Source organism: Gossypium raimondii, chromosome 10 (genome assembly GCF_025698545.1).
Source record: "Gossypium raimondii isolate GPD5lz chromosome 10, ASM2569854v1, whole genome shotgun sequence".
Lineage (NCBI taxonomy): Eukaryota > Viridiplantae > Streptophyta > Magnoliopsida > Malvales > Malvaceae > Gossypium > Gossypium raimondii.
The window spans coordinates 44,080,477-44,104,761 of NC_068574.1; positions in this window are offsets into that span (position 1 = coordinate 44,080,477).

A 24,285-nucleotide genomic window follows, 5' to 3' on the forward strand; every position below is an offset into this window, starting at 1 on the left:
GTGCATTTGGTGAGCTCGTAGTCTTGCGATTTGGGTTTGCCAATGCATGGATGGTCACTTTGCAACACTCCTCCTTGGCCTCCATTTTGCAAACCCCAATATCACAACGCATCTTTTCAAACTTCATCTTTCCAAGAGGTTTTGTTAGAATGTCAGCCAATTGATCTTGCGAACTGTAGTGAACCAAAGTTACTTTCTTGGCTTGTTCCACTTCCTTCAAAAAATGGTACTTGATTTTGAAGCGTTTTGTTCCTCTATGGAACACTGGATTTTTTGTAATTGCAACAGCAAATTGATTATCGCACTTAATCTCTATTGCTTCTTCTTGTTTTAAATTCAAATTATTTAGCAGTTTATTTAACTAGATATCTTGATTTACAGTAGCTGTGGCTGCAACATACTCAACTTCAGTAGTTAACTTTGCTACAGTTTCTTGCTTCTTTGAGCTCTAACAAAACACACTTGATCCTAGAGTGAAGAAATAACCTGAGGTACTCTTCATATCTTCAGTAGACCCAACCCAATCAATTTCTAAATACCCAAGTAGTTTGACCTTTCCAATTTTCACAAACTTCACTCCATGGCTTAAAGTTCCTTTTATGTATCGTAGAACCCTTTTTGCTACTTTGCAGTAGTTCGCATTGCAGCAATGCATGTACCTTAACAATAGACTTACAACAAACATTATGTCAGGTTTGGATGCATTCAAATAAAGCAGGCCTCCAACCAAGCTTATATAGCTTGTTTCATCAACCCTTTCAACATCTTCATTGTTGACGAGCTTCTCACCTTGTGTGATAAAGGTTCTCGTCGATTTACAATTCTCCATGCTATATCTTTGTAAAATTTTTATCGCGAATCCTTTTTGGTTTATGAAAATTGTATCAAGAGCCTGATTCACCTCCAGAACGAGGAAGTATGTCATTTCACCTAACTCTGACATTTCAAACATCATTTACATTTATTCCTTAAATTGGATCACTAGTTCGTTGTTGCTACCATCCACAAGTAAATTATCAACATATAATGAAATAATGAGAAGTATTTCATTAGCAGTTTTCTTTACATATAATGTGGGTTCGCTGATGTTTCTTTCAAAACCCATCTTTGTTAGATGGTTGTCGTTTTTTTCATACCACATCTTTGGTCCTTGCTTCAAGCCATATAGTTCTTTGTTAGTTTATACAACTTGGTTTTTCACCCAGGTACTGTGAACCCTTGAGGTTGCTCAACATAAATTCCTTTCTTCATAAATTCATTTAGAAAGGCTAACTTTACATCCATTTGATGTATCCTCCAACCCTTTGAGCTACAAAAGTTAGTAGCAACCTTATGGTGTCTAACCTCACAACAAGGGAAAATATTTTAGTGAAATTCACTCCATATTGTTGGCTAAACCCCTTTGTAAGCAACCTGACTTTATATTTGTTAATCGATCCATCAGGGTTTATCTTGGTTCTGAACACCCATTTAACTTCAATCACTTTCTTGCCAGCTAGTCTATCTACAAGCTCCTATGTTTTATTTTTGTTGATCATGGTGATTTCATATTTTATGGAACTTTTCCATTCAGCTTTTTGGGCAACTTCTTCAAAGGTAATTAGCTCCACCTTCACCAGGTTACACCTTTGGTAGACATCGGTGATCAACCTGGTCCCTCGTACTGGATGGTTATCAAATGCATCATCTTTAGTTTGATCTCCAATATGTTGTTGATTAATTTCTTGTCCCTCTTGTTCAAACATCTCCTCCTCTTTTGTATTCTACTTCCAGTTTCTCCCTTTATCAATTTTCACATCTCTGCTTATATTCACCTTCTTGGAGAAAGGGTTATAAATTTTATAACCTTTCTTAATACTGGAATATCCAATAGAAATTCCTGGTTATGATCTTTTGTCTAATTTGTTTCTTTGTGCCCCTAGAACATGAGCAAAACAACTGCAAACAAACACCCTTAAGTGTGAGATAGAGGGTTTAAAATCATACCAGGATTTGAATAGTATTTTCTCTTCAACAGCTTTGGTTTACAATCTATTTAGCAAGTAAACAACAATGTTTACTACTTCTGTCAATAATTCATTTGGTACTTCGCTTTCAAAAACATGTAGTGAGCCATATTCATCACTGTTCTATTTTTTAGTTCATTTACTCCATTATGTTGTGGAGTATACACATTGTTTAACTGATGATGAACACCAGCCTCTTCGCAGAATCTTTGAAACTTTTCTGAAGTGTATTCTACCCCATTATTTGACCTTGTCATTTTAATTGATTTTCAACCATGACTTTAAACTTCAAAAATATTTCATCCACCTCGGACTTGTTATTCATTAAGTACACCCAATGGAACCTTGTACAGTCATCGATAAACAACACAAAGTACCTACTTCCATTTTGCAAACTAGTTTTCATGGGTCCCCAAATGTCAGTATGTACTAAGTGCAACTTTTCATTGTATCGCCATGCTCTGTTTACAAGAAATGGAAGCCTCACTTATTTCTCAAGCTGGCACACTTCACACACATCTTCATGATTAACCATACTCGATAAGTTTTGAACCAAGTTATTCATAGACATTTGGCTTAAGGATTCTAGTTTTCATCTTTGTTGATATGAGCTCGTATCCACTTGGATCAAGATTAAGAATTTTTTGTCCTTGAATACCACAAAATATTTTTTTCATCAACAGCTAACCTGTAGTTAGCATATTTTGATCTATGTCAAGAACTAAACAAACATCTACGAAAAGTTTAGTACCTGATGGGGTTTTAGTAAAAAAATCACCCTTTCCTACTACTTCGATGTACTGGCCATTTCCAACTTTCACTTTGGAGTGGAACCTTTTGTCAATGCTCTTAAAGATGCTTGCATCAACATTTATGTGACTTGTACAACCACTCTCAACAAGTTAGCTCTTTCATACTTTGTTAGAGGGTTCCCATGGTGCCGCGAACTTGGCTTCGTAGGAGGGTTAGCAAGGTTTCGCGAACTGGGCTTTGCACGAGGCTGCGAACATCAATTCTTCTTAACTTGATTCAACAGTCTATGGTTAAGTGTTTTGTTATTGTGTATGCCCCTTATTCTTACACACTCTTTCTTCATGGCTAAACTACTTGCAATTTTTGCATTGGGCATTAGGGCATTAGGTCTGAACTATAACAACTCGTTTTCGACGGTATTGGAAATAGTGGTTTTGAGACCACAATTCTGATAAGTGATTAAATATTTTAGCATTTATTCAAAGTTAATGGGGTTATATTGGAGTCATATTAAATTTTCGTTGGGAACTTTTAAAGTTTAAAAGGTTAAATAGGTGAGAAGGACTACATTGAAAAATGTATAAAAGTTGAATTCTATTAGTTAGATGGGCTAATTGGCTATGGAAAGGAAAACTAATGGACTTAAATGGTAATTAAACCACATTATATATTAGTGGATTGTTATGAGTAAGGTATACTTGAAATTTTTAATTAATAATAAGGGTAAGTTGGTAAAATAGTAAATAAACATAAAATTTTGTAAGTAAAAGTCATCATCTTCTTTGTTTTGAAGGTTTGAAACTAATTCTCCATTTTTGTTCACCTAAAACATTCAACCAAGCTCAAATTTAGTGCATGGTATGTAATTGAACCCCGTTTTTAATGATTTTTATGTTTCTAAACTCGTTTTAGCTTTAACTACTTAGCCCAATGGTTAATTTGAAAAAAATATTAAAGGTTGGGGGACTTGCCATGGTTGAGTTTGAATGTGTTTTTATGTTAATTGATAGATTATTAATTTTGATTGTTAAATGGACATGTTTTGTTGAGTGATTTTTAGAGAATTTAAGGTTTAAGGGTTGTTTATTAAAATGGTAAATTATGAAATAAGGAAAAATATGGGCTAAGATGAGCCTAGGAAAAAAATTGACTAACATAGATTTTAGCCAAAAATGATAAATTTGCAAGTTTTGGGTTTATGGATTAACTTGTATAAAAGTTAAAATATTAGGGGGTAATTTCATAATTTTATCTTAATATGAATTATGTGTTGAATTGAATAGTTGAAGTTATTTGAAGTACTTAATTGAATTAAATTATTATTTAGATTAAGAAAATAATCAACCGGACTTGAGCCGAGGAAAAGCAAAAATCTCAGATTAGTTTCGACTTAGCTAAAATAACCGTGGTGTTTAAGGTAAGTTTATATGAATTATAATCTTATTAATTATAGTTTTATTTGATTATTTGTTATAACATGTTGAATATAATTTGACTCAGAAATATCACAATGTTTTGAACAATTGATGGTTAAGTCATTTTATTTGAACCTTAAGAATTCTTAGGATACAAATGACATGTCATTAGGGTTATACGATTTTAGGTGCTGGTCTTGAATGTCTTACTGATGGCTGAGGTCCTACATTTATTACAAATTCTTTACAGCTCGTGTGAGCAGCATCGTGTAGCTAAAATTTTAACCCGCAACTCATGTGAGCAGGCCGATTTTATAGCTCGTGTGAGCACTAGTGAAAATGAAATGTTACGATTACAAGAAAAGGCACACTATGTGTGAGCATTCCCGAGTATCTGATGATATTCTAGATGGTTCAATGGGTAAGTAAAGGTTAATGGAAAGACATGTATACAAATTGATCATTTTTCAAAATCTTATAAAAAGATAAATTTGACGAATGCAAATGGATTGAAAGGGAACTAAATAAATATGTGATGAATGGTATGTATATGGAAATTCACTCATGACATGGTTGAAGTTATATGAATTATGTATGAACTTACGAAGTTGTGAGTTTGGTGGTGTAAATAGGAGTTTATTAAGCTTATGAGCATGGTAATAATGTTATGCATATTTTATAAATTCAGTTTTAAAAGGTAAGTTTATGTTTGAGTTTATACGAGCTTACTAAGCACTAGTTGCTTATGTCTTTGTTTTTCCTCTGTTTTGTAGATCATCAGAAGCTCGATCGATTGAAACCTTACCGGAGCCTTGTCACACTATCCAACAATCACTTTGGTAGTTTTTGGTTATTTTAGCTATGGTTATAAATGGCATGTATAGGACTTTTTATAATGGAAGTTTTTTGGTTATTTTGAATATGCCTTTTGTGTATAAATTTTGTTTGTTTGGACTTATAGTGCTTTGGCAAGTTTATGTCCTTTAGTCACATTAAAGTTCTTTGTAATATATGGCTTGAGGTATGTTTATATATGGTTGATATGTTTGATTGGTGTGAGGATGTGGAAATGTATGTATCGAGTTTAATGTCATTTATTCTTTTGTGTTTTGGTTACTTTTGTAAATGGTTGGATGCATATATGGTGTAGTTGGTATGCTTATTTTGAATGGTGAAATGGATTGATAATGGTTGACATTAGGTAGCTATTTTATCTAAGTTTTTTGATTGAGTAGTGGCATTATAGCTTTGTTCTTAATGAATTTTGTTTTGGTATGAGATGAGGTGTCTTTGGATGGCATATTGGTTAGAAGATGTAAGTTGATTGAATTGGTATGTTATGAATGTTTGAACTGTGTTTAGGGCCGTTGTGTGTGTGTGCAAATGGATTGGGCAAGGTTTGATCCTAAAATGGCTTGTTTTAGGGGCTAATTATGGAGCGCACGACCTGGGACCGTGCGTCTTAAAAATTTTGGGTACAGGTTGGTTAAAAAGAGCACAGAGAGTTACACGGCCAGGAGAAACAGCCATGTGACCCTAAGCCACACGGTTATAGAGAATTACACGGTTTGTGCACACGGGCATGTGGAGTAGTCACACGAGCATTTGGATAGCCACACGGCCATGTCTGGAGTCACACGGTCTGGGTTGTATCACATGGCCTGGCTACACGGACGTGTGACCCCTATTTTTACAATTTTTCACCTTTTTCTCAAATTTTTTTGATTTATTCAAATCGACCCCGGATTACTTTTAAATCATTTTTAGGGCTTTGATAGCTTGATTTAAGGCCCAAATGTATGTTTGATATAATTGGAATGTAATATTGGAAATTATAATTAAGTTGAATTATTTGTTTTGTTTTGTATAGTAACATTCCGTAACCCTAATTCGGTGATGGAGATGGATTAGGGGTGTTACATGAACCAACATAATTTCTCAAGGTAACCCAACTTCTTGTCGTGCGAGCACGGTGGATATTTCTTCTTTACACTGACTTTCTTTGACCTTTCCTTTTTTTTCTTGAGCATATAGAACATTAATTAATTCAGAGAATGAGGTGGTTGATAGGTCTCGTGAATCCTCCAGTGAGGATATCTTTAATTCATATCTCTCAGGAAGTATGGTAATCACCTTCTCAATTACTTGATTGGTTGCAAACTGGTCCCCTAGTAGTCTTATCTGGTTCACCACTGTCATGATTTGATTTGAATATTACTTTACAGTCTCAGCTTCCTTCATCTTGAGGTTTTCAAAATCTCGTCTGAGATTTATCAACTACTATTGCCTCGTCATCTGCGAACCTTGGTTAATATGGTAATTTGATAATTAGGTTAAAATATCAAGTTCATTAAAAGGAAAAGAAGTTATTATCTTTTTTCTTTTCTTATGTTTGAACCAAAAATTTCCATTGAAGATGAGGAAAGCTTTGGTTTTGAATTCTTCCATGCATGGTATGATTTTGTGTCCCGTTTTTAATGATTTTTATGTTTTTTGAGTTCGTTTTAGCTTAATCTAGCTAGCCCGGGGGTTAATTTACAAAAATTTTAAAGGTTGAGGGACTTGCCTTAGGTGTTTTTGAATGTGTTTTAATGTTAGTTGATGGATTATTTGTCTTTGTTGTTAAATAAACATGTTTTGTGAAGTGATTTTTGATGAATTTTTGAAATAGGGATTAACTTGTTAAAGGTATAAATCCAAGGGTTTTGTTGTGAATTGTTGGTAATTATGCATTATTTCAAGGTCCCTTGTAACATTGATTAAGTTGGGTTTAGGTTCAAATGAGTTATATTCAAGTTATGAGCTTAAGGACTAAATTGTGAAAAGTTAAAATGTTACGGGTAAATTCGTAGTTTTGTATAAATATGAACTATGGATTAACTTGAATACTAGAAGTACTTAATTGATTGAAATTATCTTATCAGATCAAGATAAACCACATTCGGACTTAGTATTTGGTTCTACTTCTACTCCCTAGTTATCAAGGTAAGTTCGTATGAAGTATGATTGTTTTAATATTAGTTAAATTAACTATTTACTATTTTGTTGTAATATAAATAAATCAGATTATAAATGTATCGATGATATGATGAATTGATGGATAACGAGTCCTGTTTGGACCTTAAGAATTCTTAGGATACAAATGACATGTCATTAGGATTTTCATGTTTTGGGTCTTGGTCTTGAATGTCCTACCAATGGCTGAGGTCCTACATTTGTTGCGTATTCTCCACAACTCGTGCGAGCAACATCATGTAGCTTACATTTTGACCCACAGCTCGTATGAGCAGGCCTATTTCAAAGCTCGTGTGGGTAGGCCCATTTCACAGCTCGTGTGAGCATTGATGTAAAGGAAAGGTTACTATTATATGTAAAGGCACACTATGTGTGAGCTTTCCCGAGTATCTGATGTAATTCTAGATGGTTCAACGGGTAAGAAAAGGAAATAAAATGGTAAGTATTCAAATGGAATGAATCATGATCTTATGAAAATATTTATGAGCTAAATGATGTAATTACATATGGAAATCTACTTATCTTATTGTTGAATTCATTTGTATCATGAACAAATGTACTAACTTGTGAGTTTGATGATGCTGTATAGGCTTATACCTAATCTATGACTTGTATTAATGAAATGATAAGTTATGTTTAAAGTTTATACGAGTTTACTAAGCACCGATTGCTTACACAGTTACTTTCCTTTGTTTTATAGATAATCAGGAACTCGATCAGTTAGAAGCTCGTCGGAGACCTATCACACTATCAAACAATCATTTTGGTAGTTTTTGAGCATTTTGGCTAAGGTTAATAATGACATGTATAGGATTCCTTGTAATGTATGTTTTGGTATGTTCAAGCTTTTGGAAGTTATGTTGGTTTGGTGCACTTTAATGCCTTACCAAATTATGTCTTTTGGTCACTTTTAAGTACTTGTAAATAAGGTTCTTTTAGTATGTTTTGATGGCTTGCAAATAGTCATGCATGGTAGTTAATTGAACGAAGTTATTATGCTTGGAAATATGCAATATTGCCTTGTTTTGGTAAGTGATGTTTTAGTATATTGTGGTGCCTTTGAATGGCATATTGGTTAGATGAATTAGGATGTTTGAAATGGCATGTTTAGGTATGTTTGAATGATGTTTAAACCCTTGAATGTGTGCCCAAAATAAAATGGTTATTTATGCATGAAATGGGCTTGTAATGGCTTGATTTTTAGGTAAATTTCGGGTTCAAACGGCTTGGGACACGGGCTATCACACGGCTTGGCAACACGGCCGTGTGTCATTTGGAATTTCTTAGTGTTTCAAGTCAGTGAGTTACACAGCCTAGCACACGGACGTGTGTGGCATCTCAATGAGTTACACGGGTGAGGCCACGAGCTGGGACACAGCTCTGTGTCCCTTTGTTTGAATGTTACACGACCTGGGCTATGTCACACGGCCGTGTGACCCCTGTTTACCAATTTTTGCAACATTTTCTTAAAACTTCTGTTTTGTTTCAATTTGGTCCCAAATTGCTTCTAAGCTATTTTTAGAGCATCGAAGGCTCAATTTAGGGACAAAATGCATATGATTGAATGATTTATTACATGTTTAAGTTATTTAATGTTATGAAGGTAAATGTTTTTCGATTGTACGATAATGCTCCGTAGCTCTAATCTGTAGACGGAGACGGGTTAGGGGTATTACAGCTCCAGATATCAATTGTTTGATATTTGATGAAGAAATAATTGAAACAAAAGAAAAAAACGATAAAAAAAATAGAGAAATAAACTTGTGATCAATTATTTCGTTACTTAAAAAATTGTTACAAAGTTTGCATTAACAAGTATGCTTAAATAAGCTATGAAAAATAATAAAATAATTACAACTTGACTAATATTGGAACTTTATTTATTCAACTTGCTTCTTCATTGGTTGATTTCAGTCTAATCAGCAACCAAACTTATAAAAAATTATCATTGTTTTAGTGCAAGTTGGCAAGTTGCAAAGTAAAGGCTCGCATATGTAAGCTTGCCTAACATAGATCACACTTTTGGAGACTTCACAACTTTGATGATCTCGCACTATTGGAAAGCTCGCAGTCTTGGTGAACTCGTAATTTTGGGTGAGCTCGCATATTTGGGGAGCTCACGGTCTTATGGTCTGGGTTCACTAATGCATGGATGGTCACTTCGCAATAGGAAATAATCTCCAATATAGAACTTATCATCATTCACACTATGATAATGAAGAAAACTACTAATTACACCAAGACTGAAAGTGAAAAAGTGACCCCTCACATAGGACTACGCTCATTGTTTGGATCCTTTATGGATTTCTAAAGGTTTGAAAAATAATTCCATGACCACATTGTTCACAAAAGTTTAAACACAAGATACAAAAAAGAGGAGTTGGTTCTGTTCCATGAATATGTTAATGTTGTTCTCATAGAACCCACTCTCCTAGATATTCCTCACATATATAAAGCCGTTTTACCCTCAATCTTCAATCATTTAGCACAGGAAGTTATGAGAACTTCGGCTTAGTTTGCATTGTTTTGGGCTAAGCATCATTAGGAGCTTTCATCTTATAGTTTCTCTTTTTGGTAGAGGATGGAGCACTTGGCATCTTGGTTATGTGTTTACCAGTTTGAGGTGTCAAATGCACATTATCATAAAAGTCAAAATCAATTTCTACAAGGTTAAATGCTTTCTTCTTTTCTTTTCCCTTTTATTCTTTGGAACCTTAGGGATGAAAGGTTCATCCCCTATACTAATAACTTTCTTCCTAGAATATTTTGCTCCGATTTCCTTAATGAAAGATGCCCTTATTCTTATTTGAGATATATGGCCAATTGCAAATTAAGGTAACAACTACCTCACGCTTTGCAATGCCACCATCATTTCTTACAATTGGCTCACATCTTTCTTTAGCAGCAACAACTTCCTCAATGAATTGTTGGGCATCTGGATCAACCTTAGTAAGACTTTTCTGAGTGATTGTTTCAACAATCTGATCAAGTAGTGTGCCTTGATTAGGATGAGGTGATTCAAACAATAGTATATCAATCTTTTCCTATATCTCAGTAGTTTTCTTATCCGACATGGCTTCCATACCTTCCTCAAAATTTTCCACATTCTTCATTCAAATAGTCTTTTCAAATGTAGAATAATAAGATGCATAAAAATCTTCATCAACTAGTGTTTCAACACAAGTAGGAGGATTACCTTCAATTGCATTTCCTTGCTTAGTTGTAATTGACAGAGCATCTAAAAGAGGTTCTTAAATTGTCGAGCTTTGTGGTTTGATTTAAGGTACCATATAAGAAGTTCCTTCACTAGACTCAATGTTTCCTCTTATATGGATTAGAGGATTCGGAGAATATGATCTCGATATAGATTTCTCAATGGTGGTAAGACTAAGGGGTTTGGCTTGTATGACTCGTGCCATAGATTTCTTGCGATAGTGGTAAGGCTTTCTTATAGAATAAGGCTTCTTGAATTAGAGATTTTTAAGTTAAGAATAAGAGAGAATTAGGTTTCTTAAGGGTAGAAAGCTCAATCAAGAGAGTTTAATAAGAAATGCAACTCAATCTTGTGAAATAAATACTCAAATTTTCACCAAATATTTCCCTCCAAAATTACATAAACAAATATTTTAGTGCAAAGACAACCCTCCAAAAAATAAAATTTGGAACTAAAAATTACTCAAAAGTAATTAATGGAAAATTGACACCGGGAAAAAGAGTTTTAGTGCCTTGCCTTGGGTTCCAAGCTAAACCTAGCAAACGCGAACATAATTTCTCTAAGTTTTGAACCTGACAACTTAAATATTCTTTGTAAATATGTTTGCTAATTGATTCTAAATGGATACTTACTTCAATTTAATGGTTTCATTCTCTGCTAACTCCTTGATGAAATGATGTCTTACATTGATATGCTTGATCCTTGAATGAAGCATAAGATTCTTCGATATGTTTGTCGTAGTAAGCAATTGCGATTGGGAATGCCATTCCAAACTCTTTAAGCATTTTCCTCATCCATAATTGCTTCTAGCAGCTAAATACTAATCCTTTGTTGTAGATAACGAGATCAGGGACTACTTCTTACTGTAAAAATAAACCAAATCCAAGCCCAAATAAAAGCACCCTCCAAGGTCTCTTCTACCAACTGCAAGTATCTCATCTAGCTTGTATGGAAAACCCCTTACCCATCCTAACATACAGTATGAATGGAAGGTTCTACCAGAGCACACTCCAAGTCATAGTCAAAATTTTTCGTTGATAAAACACCATTTCTTAAACTTATAGAATTTATTTAAAACAATTTTTAATGTTCAGGAAAGAGTAATATAAAATTTTGAAATCATTTTGGGTCATAGAAAACATGTTAGGACTCATTTGGTTCATAAACCAAATGTTTAAGGCTTATCGGCTTAAAGAGGAGTCATTCGAGTTGAGGGAAATAAGAGTTTTATCAAACTTAAAAGTATAGAAACATTTGGATCTGAATGTATGATGTCATGTTATGTTGTCGAAGCAATTCAGACTATCTTACTAGATAATCATAACATTCAGAGAAAAAATATCATATGAAACCTTTTATTCATCCAACATTTTCATACACATCCACTCTTAATGTTTAAGACCTTAATTTATTAAGTTACGAAATTATACGAGGTTGAGTTAAGAGTTTGGATTCGAAACCAAACTCAAATTCCAAATTCTAACATTATATCTCGAGATAAGGATCTTCGCATGTTGAGACAAACCATATTTATTTGTACTAATTTTCATTTAAAAAATTAACATGTATTGAGACATTCGAATACATATCTCAAGGCAAGGTCTCTTCGGGACAGGCCTCCCTTGTTTCCTTATTTTTGCTTTGATGTTTGAACGTCTCGAAACAAGGGGTTCTTTTCTCAAGACTTGGAACATAGCAACTCTTATTTAGGTTTGATGTTTCCTTGTCTCAAGACAAAGGCCACTCTATCTCGAGACATACATTCAATTGTCTTGAGACTTAAAAGAGTAGTCTTGAGAGCTAGGCTATTTTCAACAAATCAAATAGTACTATTTCATTCTTGAGGTAATGGTAAAATGACCCAAAATGCTCAATTTCAATCGTTCAAAACATACCAATTTGTATCATAAATATACTTAAATTTTACCTCAATCTCCAATTCTCAATTTGACACAAATACATACAATCAAACACCACATGTATCCATATTCAAGCAACCTATTACCACTTTCAAAATCATATTAACTAACAAAACTAACATACTAGAATTCACACTCAATTCCATGTCATAAATGCCCTAGGCACATGCCATGTAACTCTAACTCAAATACACGTGCAAAAGAAGTAGTAAATGGATATTGAGCAAAGTCATTGAGTTGAATGCTTGACTACTCAAAACTTACATCTACTCACATCTGAGACCTGTGCATGGAAACAAACATAATTGTATGCTTAGTATTGAATACTCAATAGTGCTAATATAATTCAAATTCAATATGTTAAATTAAAGTAAAACAAACATGTAAAATAATATATCAACTACATTAGTTTACACTATTTCTACTTATCACCAAATAAAAAATCACATCATTCCCAAACTTTCTCATTCAATATTCATCTCATTATGTCATAATTGTTGGAAAATCGAATTTGAAAAACGCAACGGAAAATAGGTTTAAGGGAAAACTAGAGTTTTAATTTTTTTTCAAAAATAAGAACTTGGTTGTGTTATCTAAAGTAATATACACTTAATCAAAATTATACATTTATGATTCGTCTAGGATGAACGCTTCGACCGAGTAGTTTTCTCCACTATCTTCAAGCTCACGTCTACCAAGTGTAGGCTCGTTTCGCATTAGAAAATTTTTCACAAAATTTTAAGTGGGGTAATTTCGTAAATTTTCTAGACTTATAGGGTCAAGTTGTAAAATAACAAGAATATATCTAGAAATTTTTTGATATAATTTCTTTAGAGAATTTTCTCTCTACAACTTTTCTTAAATTCAAGTGTATGAGAATAATGACTCATTTTCTCTTTATATAAGGAGAGTTTAGAGATAGTTCAACTAGGATTAGAATTAATCACATTAATATTAAATTAATAAAATATTATCTTGATAAATATTAAATTAAATTTATTATCTTATAATAGTATTAAATTAATAAAATACGATCTATATAAATATTAAAGTAAATTTAATATCTCATATTAATATATGAATAAATATTAAATTAACCTTAATATTAAATTCATTAAAACAAAATTATCTTTGGAAAAGTTGATTTTAAATCAAATTACCCAATAGAGTCCCACTAGGAGTCTAATTTTCCACTACTCTACCACTGAAGAACCATCGTTGCTGACCATTTGTTGGCCATAGGATCACCGTTGTTGTAGCCATCGTGCTCGGTAGTGCCACTGCTGGCACAACTTCCCTAACACCCAAATTGTCATTGTTTCCCCTGAATGGGCCTGGTTGGTTCTACTGCTGCTAGTTCAATCCGAGCCAGTGACGGCGCGACCAGTCCGGTCCAACCAACGACTAGACCGTCGACCTAATTTCGTACACAAGGCCCAATTAAACCAATTTTTGAGTTTTGGTCTCGAGTTTTGGTTCATGGGTTCAATCTTTGATATTGGATCCAATTTTCAAATTCAATTACCCATTGTACCAATTGTCTAACTTGAAAATTAATTTTCAAAAACATCATATATATTTTACTTGATCAAAATTAATTTTCCCAAAAATCACTAAGATTTTCCAAATTATCTAGTTGACCAATTCTCGCAACCACCTAATTTAATTCCACATCAAATAAATTGACTAAATTAAATTATTTCCAAAGCCATAAAATTTTCTTCTTATTCAAATGTAGTTCAATTGAGCTTTTGTTGAGCTCGCGTTAAATGAAATTATGCCCAAAAACATCGTTCTGATAATTTGCAATTTACTAAATCATGGAGTCAATCCATAAGAAGTACCATAATTGAAAATTCCTTATTGTATACTCTTTACAAAAGCAATTCATCCAACTACTTTGTCCAATGACGTTGCCATGTGTGTGTTACCCTCATATTGTATCCTTGATTCCTTTGAGTTAAATTCGTTCACTCAATACAATCATATTTTATCTTATTATCACTATTGTGTCTTCTTAATGATTAATATGATCACTGTCAACTAATGGCTATGATAAATTGCTCCTTCGAGAACGAGCAACCCATGGTCACATTCCATATTTATCAATCTACACAATGATAATGAGAGGATATCATTAACTCTGTAATCGAGTTATGAATTCCATCGTTGCTAGTAAATTCATGCCATACACAAGTCATGTACCCAACATACCGGCTATCAGCTCAATCATCTTTAGAGCATAAGCCTCCACTTATATTAAAGCACCTAAGTTACATACATATGGTCAGTGACTAACTCAGGATTTAGGTAAGTCACATCATGAACGTCACAAGTGAATTAATTAAAAAACGGGTTTAAAATTAATTCAAATTTGGTCCAATCCAATGTATCATCCTTCTAATGAGTACATTTATGTCTCTACTCGTGGAGTCAACTGCTCCAATTGCCAAGACTATTCCTAATTGGAATTGTAGACGACATAATAATTCTTCTAAGTATTTGAATCAAATGCTCACTTTGATTCTTTTATAGGATTATGGATTTGTTTAGATTATCTATTGAAGTAAGTTGTTATTCTTGCATTGTAAACCTTCTTACAATGTCACTTATCATCAGTTTGAACTTAGACAATCCATGAGCTAACATTTGCTTGTCACAATTTTGCTACGTATGCAAAATATGAAAGACAAAAACATAAAAGATATAGTAGTGAAATGTGAAATTAACTTTATTTATTTATTCATCATTCAAATACATAGAAAACAGTTACATGTTTACTACAATATGGGCACATTTCCCAACAATAATCTCATATCACATTGTTTTTCCATATTTCAACATGTTATACAATATCATTCCAACACTTATTTATTTCAGCCCCTATTAATCAATGATAAATGTTAGGATAGATACTTTGATCTATATAACGAGTGAGCCCTCAACCCTTTAGGAATTGAGACTGTATTTTTATAGCACCCCGGGTTGCCCGATAATGGTAGCTTTTTGTATTTGTCCAGACTGTTTTATTCTACCATCCTCAATTGCCTGGAAATGATAGTTTAGTATTTTCTCATGAACCTCAGGGAATTGGAGCTATTTTAGTCTACCACCTTGGGTTACCCAACAAAGATGGCTTTTAGTACCTGTTCAACTAATAACAATGACCCTATGGCATGTCGACTATACCCGAATTACGTCTAAAATCGTTTAACAAGGTAATAGCATCATAATCATCACTGTAACTGATATAAATACATTTATATCATACATATATGTACACACACATAAAAAATAATTCAATCATTCATAACTTTATTTCGACATTTATGATATCAAATCATCATCATACTTTCGGGGAGAGATACGACTTCCTTGATATTCATTTCATATGTGTTATTAATGACTTACTAGACTATGAACGATTTATCGAAAGTGATTATAAAAGCACAAACTGATTTTTCCATATGTTGTTCACCTTCGCCTTTAACCCTTGATGATTTAACCTCATCATTTGCTACGCACGATAATGCAATTATAAAAGTGATATTAGTTTATAATTATAAAAGATATAACTACCAACCAAGAAAAATTAAATCCTTTAGAAATAAGTCCTTTTTTATCTAAATATTTGAATCACTCGTATATCTCAATATTAGGTATCAAATTAAAATCCAATTTCATATTCTATCATTGGGGACCTTTTACTTTTAATCTATAGCATGTTTTCTTAAAATCTTTCAATTTATTCAATTTATTCAATTTATTCAATTTAGTCCCTAATTTCATAAAACTAATTACCAGTTTAGTTGAATTTCTAATCAAATCCAACTCTTTTCACCACTTTCTAACTTAGTTCTAACATGATCAAAGCTTATTATCCATAAATCTCTGTCTACTAAGTTTAATTTCATCAAATTCCTTTATTAGTAACTTGAAAAACAATTGATAATTGAAGAATTTAAGGCATGGGTCTCTGAATTAATCTTCAAGGATCATGAAAATAAAAAAAATTTCAAAAGAAAACCTTGTATATCTTAATGAATTTGGACGACAATGGTTATGGATATATGAAAGCTTTTTTTTCCTTCCTTCCTAAGTTGGGATGGAAAAAATGGAGAAGACGATAAACATTCTTTCTCTCACTTTCTCATATAATATATATAATTTAATTAATATAAGATTAAGCTCAATTAATGATGTTTGGTTAGTTAATCAAAGATTATTATACATTATAAATTATAAGATAATGATAGTGGATTTCATTATAGTACCCAACTACCTCATGAAGAATTAATGGTCAAATAACATTATGTCTTTTGCTTAATTGTCATTTAAGCCCTCTTGTGTTTTCTAAATTAACACTTTTAGCGATTGCATTTTTACAATTTAGTTCTTGTATTAAAATTAACGATTATCTTAATTTAATTATTTGATGCCCAATAACATATTTTCATACTAGACACGTAAATCCTTCTGTCCATAATTTTACTAACTAAATTTACAACATTCGACTTTGAAACTAACCTTCGTGATACTAGTTAAAATCCGATAGTTATACATTGATTCAAGTTTTTACCAATCAAAACAATTTTAGAGAAAATTTAAAACCATTTTGAAGATGGTCGGGGGGTTGGAGTTGTTAGAGACCCAAAAGGGACCTTGAAAAGTGAAAAAGACTCAAAATAGTGTAGTTTCTTGAGTCTTGGGCACTTGTTGCGGTACAAGTGTTCCAAATAGCACATTAAGGCATTCTAACTCACTTGTGTCCATAACTCTAAGCCCTTCTACCAATGGGTCGACAAGATTATTCTCATCCTTTTAATTATTTTACTGTTATAAAATAATATCACATGGGTCGACAAGTTAAAACAAAATTAACATGTGATAAAAATGTTGTTTATTAATCAAAAATTCAATTTAGAAATCCTCATTGTTCTCAAAACTCAATAGTTAAGCCAATCCAAGTCCTTAATTCTTATTAACCTCTAAATATAATTCCTTGAGTGGTGAGAATTATAGTTTTCCTTTTCTCAATGAACAATGAAAATTAAAATTTAGTCCCTATACTATTTAATTTTTAAATTTAGTCCCAAAAGTAATTTTCATCTCACCACACCTCATTCCTAATCCATTTCAAGTTAAGTGATCCATAATAATTGTTATTTTCCATTTTTGAATAATTTGCACATAAGTCTTGATACTCTTTAAAATTTACAATTTAGTCATTTCTGTTAAATTTCCACTTTTGCAATTCTTCTCACATATCTCTATGTCCAATATCAAAATCCTTCCATAAAATTTCTTCTCCAAGTTATTCCATAATTTTTCTCATAAGTTTCTTGTTTTCAAGCCCAAAATTACGCCACATGTCATATCGAAATTTGTTAAGTGTTACATTATCATTGTTAGATCCTGGCTTCTTCAGGCAAGATTGAGTAGTAGACAACTCCTTCAATGCTACTTCTAATTCGGCTGATTTGACATTTAAGAAAGAATCATTTTCCTTGATATGTTTCATTAGCTTCTGATTCTCTAATTTCAGTAAGGAATTTTCATTAGTGAGTCTTTCATATACCTTGCACACCTGGTCCCATTTATCCAACATAGTTTTGTAGGACAACAAGAAATCACCAGTAGACTCAGTATCATTATCACTTGAGTTATCTGAGCCAGTTGCATTCGTCGAAACAACTTGAGAGGTAAAGGCAACATAGTTACTGGGAGGCTCCTCATCTTTTTTTTTTCTGAGTTGCTTAAAGAATCTTCATTACTCCAAGTAACACAAAGTGCATTTTTTCCTCTATGTATGGACACATTCAGCTTGAATATAAGCAAGAAAGAATAAACTTATTCCCAAATCCATTAAGTGTGTCTTTTTTGGGGTAATCTCGCCATAAGAAAAAGGTTATAAAGTCTTTGATCTAACTACTAAAAATATTTTATTTTAATACGTGTAACATTCTTTGAAACATCTCCCTATTTCTTCTCTCAACCACTTGATCATGGCAAGTCCAATTATCTAATGGTGTATGTGAAAGATACTAGTATTACAGGTGATGACCATGAAGGAATTGTTTAACTCAAGGAACATCTCTTTAACCATTTTCAAGCTAAATACTTGGTAAAGTTGAAATATTTGTTGGCCATTGAGGTAACACAATCAAACACGTGCATTGCTTTATCTCATAGAAACTATGAGTTGAATATTCTAGAAGAAACACGAATGTTGGGCTGTAAACCTATGGAAGCACATATGGATCCTAATTCTAGGATTCTTCTAAGACAGGGGAAGCCACTAAAAGATCCTAGTCAGTATCGAAGATTGGCTGGGGAACTTAGTTATCTCACTTTCACACATCTAGATATTTCTTTTGTAACGAGTGTGGTTAGTTAGTTCCTCTATTATCTATGTGAAAGTCATTGGAATGTTGTAATATGCATCCTTAGATACATCAAAGGTTCTTCTAGACATGAATTATTGTATGAAGATAAGGGAAATACACAAATTGTTAGATACTCATATGTTGATTGAACAAGGTGTCCTTCGTTATACAATCCACTTCAAGATATGTGTCTTTATTAGATGGAATCTAATATCATAGAAAAGTAAAAAGCAAGATGTAATAGCAAGATTAATCTTGGAAGCTGAATGCTAAGCCATGGCCTTAGTCACTTGTGAATTTATTTGGTTAAAACAACTACTTCAAGAATTAAGGTGTGAAACTATAAATCCAATGACGTTTATATGTAATAATCAAACAACATTGCATATTTCTTCAAATACAATGTTTCACGAAAGAACATAACACATAGAGTTAGATTGTCACTTTGTCAAACAAAAGATTGAGTCAAAATCCTTTGCCACTAGTTTTGTCAATTCCAAGGATTAGTTAGCACATATGCTCACTAAAATCCCTAGGAAATTTGAATTAATTGTATATGTAACAAGCTAGGAGAATATGATATATATATATATATATATATATATATATATGCTCTAGCAAGGGGTTTTTTATAAATATAATGATTTGGCATGATCCTAGGGACTATAGGTTGTAAAGTGCAATGCCTATAGGCTCAATTTTAGGGATTATGGTTGCTCTAATTTCTATTATATTTTCAATTTTTCTTTTCTTTTAATTTCCTATAGTATAAACAACCATTTAGCTTGAAGTAATAATCAAACTCAAAATTTATACTTCATTCTTGATTTTTTCTAATTTTACCTTTCTTATATTTTATTCAATCTCGATTTTTATATCTTTCTTATTTATTGTGTAGCTATGATTTCTAAAATGAGCTAATTGATTTATGTGGTTGGGAGATCTTTAACTTAAAAGGCTTAATAATTGACATAGAATAGAAAAGTAATCTAGGTTAACAATCAATTTAAGTACTTGACTTGATATTATTAGCTAATTTAGGTGTCATGTTATTAAAAATACTAAGGTAAATTGTGATGGTTGTCTCACACAAGTAATGGTATGTGGATTAGATCTTTAAGACCTAATCAATAATTACTCAATGCTAATGAAGAAATACACCAACAGTTAAGGCTAGTCTATAAGATATATATCAACTTAGGCTAGTGGGAGCTTGGTGATGGTCATGGAAGTGGCATATGCAATGATAATTATAGAACATAGCCAATAGTTTCAAGGCCCATGCAAGTTATTAAGCTAAGGTTATCTAGAGTCCAACTTAGGTTGTTAAATGGCATTAATTGAAAGAGATCTTGACTACTTTAATGAATTGAAGTTTTAGTTCTTTACTTATTTTGTTTTCTTAGTTAATTTATCTTCTTCCTTTTTTTTGCTCAGCCAAAAATCTTTTTATTAACCCAAAAAGGTATCTTGGCCAAAAGGTCAATCATACAAAAACAACAACAAAAGCAACACCAATATAACACTATTGAACACGATCATAGGCATACAAAACACAACTACTAATAGAACCCACACAGAGAAAATAATCTACAAAACTCCCCTATCAACATAAAAGAAATTTCAGCCAAAATACTAAAAAATAAGAGACAAATCACGTTGACACCACTCAATCGACACACTAACCAAATAAGATCTTATCCAAACACCATCCAAAAGCCAGTAACAAAATAACTACATTTTAAAGCGCAATACAGTTAGAGAAATGTCAAATTCAATTAAACCCTTATTAAAGCATCCATTCAAACATCCAAAATAAATATATTTTCTTTGATCTACACCAGTTCTTTTATCACCTCTTTTTCATTACTGATTACACATAGACCCGACTTCTTTCCAAGTTCCAATGCTTCGTTTACCTCCTTTCATAACTTCTTCTTACGGTTCAAAAAATAAAAATCAGATAGTGATTCATTTGCGATTTTACCTTAATAAAAGTCGATTTAGGTAGCTTATTTTTACATTTTCTGCCTCTCCCATTTTTCTTCAATCCATGTTTAGCTGACCTTGGCTTTTCAATATCAAAAAATGATCTTACTTTTTTAACTTTAGAAAAATTAGACACCTGAGGCATTTGAACCCCTTCAATGTTATCATCCATCAATCCTTTAATATTAAAACCTATATTTCTAATATCATCCAAGTCCTGTTTAAAAACCTCAACCTAATCATTATCACTAGTCTTGTTCCCATCAAAATCCCCTTTCTGATTACAATTAGTAAAACCAATATTATTGGTCCCTTTAAGCACACTTGACACATTTAAAGCACCCCACGTATCCCCACAACCTAGACCTAATCATGGGTTAGGCCATCTGTCCAAGCTTAAAACCCTTCAAAAAAATGGGAGGGTTTGCGCAAAAATATAAACTCAAAAAATGGGATTGGACAAAAAATGTTAGGCTTCCGGTAGGATTTTTTGGCTTGGGCCTGACCCAACTCAGCTTGAATGACATGCCTATGTTAAGAAACATCCAAAATTAGTTTCTCTCAAACCCAAACTAAGAAACATCAAACAAGTAAATTAAGGGTCTATTTTCTTTAAACCTAGAATCCTTTTCACCTACATTTTCAAAGCCCACTTCCATAAATGAATCATCCATGGAATATTAAGGCAATTTAGCTCCAAGTGAAGCCATGGCACCATCTAAAAGTTGAGACAAAGACCTATTTGTTAAGTCAGGGTTTGAGAAAAAAGCTAAAACTAGTGTCATAGGACCTGGACTTAACCCTAAACCTAGTTGAAATAAGCCATCTATAATAGGCCCAATTTGCCCGGGCCCAAAAGCATAAATAAATAAAACCAATAGAAAACAAAAAAATCAAAGTCCAAATGTCCATTACATTGACCCAATTTAAAAACCCAAAATTACATACCCAAAAACCACTAAACAGAGGCCCAGTGCACCTAGCCCACTAACCTAAACCTAATGGCCCAATGGCCCAACACTGAAAGACAGTTAATAGAAAACCCTAGCAAGCTATCGCGCCGCAATCGAACACAGGCTCTGCCCTCGTACATGCACCACCGTCGCGTACCACACCTCCCTACATGCCACGTCCACCACCTCCATACACCAACTGGTCTCCGTACCTGCAAAGAAGATGAAAACAACACAGCAAAACAACAACAACAATAGGCCAGCATATAAAAAAACGGAAGAAATAATAGAAAAAGGAGAAGAAAAGGATAAAACCATTTTTGTAATATTCGGAAATATAAAAAGCCAATTGATTCATTCTTGTAAGGTTACATACACGAATATGGAATAGAAAAAAAGGGATTCAGATAAAAAAAAGGTGATTTTGAGTTTTTTTCTTCTTCGCTCCTCTCGATTTTTCTTTTTTCCGACTTTTAGATTTCATTTTCTTTTATTTACTGTTTAAGAAAGGGAAACGAAAGGAAGGTGAAGGTTTTTACCTTTGTGGGGAAGTCAAACCCTCGTCCTCTTCATCGTAATAGGAGATAGGGCGAGGAATCGGGGCCTCCAAGCGTCGGTTGGGCGAACGGCGCACAAAGGGGAGGAGATCTTTTTTTTCTAGGGTTACATAGATTTTTTGTAAAAAGGGATTAAAAATCTGTTGATTTTGGGTTTAACTTTAGCATTTATTTGCTGAAAAAAGCGACGCCGTTTTAGCCCCCATGACCCGCGCGTGATCCGACCCGCTCCAGGGGGATCCGCGCGATTTCATGAAATGGGTTATTTGCACGCGGGGTCCCTCCGCTTTTGCAGCGCGTTACAATTAGCCCTTTTTTCCTTCTTTTCTTTTATTTTAATTTAGCCATATAATTTTATAGTTGTTTCATTTCAGTCCCACGTGGAACGTTGCGCATATGGCTAGGGGTAATTGCCCAATCGGTCCCTCTCCCTCTATGCGCGTCATGGATTGACCTTTTACCTTATTTTATTTTTGTTTTCTCCCTGGGATTTTGTTTTCTTTTCAATTTAGTCCCGTTATTTTATTATTATTATTAAATTAATTAGTTATTATTATTATTATTATTATTATTATTATTATTATTGCATTTATTATTATGATCATTTACCCATTTATACTTTTTTAATTTTTGTTATATATACATATTCTTATGTACACACTTACATATTTTTAATTTCCTTATATGTACATATTAACATTTTTATACACCTTGTAATTTACACATATATATGTACATACATATTGTTATAGCGCACGTATGCCTATATTTTTTATTTTCATAAATATATATATTTATAACTACCTTTATATTTTATATATGTTACAACTTTATACGTGTATATGTATACACACATACTCATATATTTTTTATATATTTTATAATTTATGTATACATATATTTATGTCTACATACATTTTTAAATTTTGTAAGTGTATATTTATATATGTACATACTTATATATTTTATACTTTATAATTTCTACATACATGCATATTTTTTAATACATTTTCAAACACACATACACATTATCATTATTTACTTGTTTATATATCTTCATTCTTTTCAAACTTTGTTGTATTCATACACATATGTTTTTTATGATTTTATTTATTTTCATTATTATTTTGAATGAATGTTCTAATTTTATTTCCTTAAATGCATTGTTATTTTGTATGTTATTGGTTTATCCTTTTATCTAATTTATTTTCATTGTTATTACTCATATCATTTATGCTACAATCATGCTATTTCATAATCTTCAAAAGAAAGGCTTGGTGTTCATTGTTTTCGATTGGATTGTGCCCTAACTTACTGGGTTTCAATTCTTTTCCATGAATTCAGATGGCCAAGTACTTATTTTGTTAAAACCATACAATTTCAAAATAAAATTTTGGAGATTTCTAGATGTCGGATCCTAACTTACAGGCTATGACATTTTGTTATCTCGATTTTAAAATAAAGGCAATATTTGATGTTTAAGAATTTCGGGAAATTAAACCCTAACTTATTGGGTTTTAATTTGCCGTTTGACCCAAATAATAGGATATCCTTCTCGAAATACATAGGTTTTAAAAGTCAAGAGATAAAAATAATTTTGAGGATTTAAAATGTTGCACTCTAACTTACTGAGTGTGGTGATTTATTTCTTTGAAATAAGTGAATCTCATCATCCAATTCATTTTGCTCAAATTTTCTTTTTAAAGGATTGTATTTTAAAATCTTTTTAAAGTTTCAACACTACAATCGATTCGGTACCAATTTTGGGCGTTACGAGGGTGCTAACCCTTCCTCGTGCGTAACCGACTCCCGGACCTATTTTCTCAAATCTCGCAGACCTAAAATTTATTTTTAAATATGAACTGATCACACCTTAATAAAAGATCAGTGGCGACTCCCATCTTTATTTTCAAAGTCGATCACCTATTTTTTCAAAATATAAAAGTGGTTTCGACACCATCAATGGGTGGTCTTAGTGGTAAAGTTATTGTGGGATATGTTGGAGCTGATAGCTTTGATATTTTTCCTTGCTTTCCTGCTCTGGTTCTTTCCTGTCACTTTATATATATCACGATTGT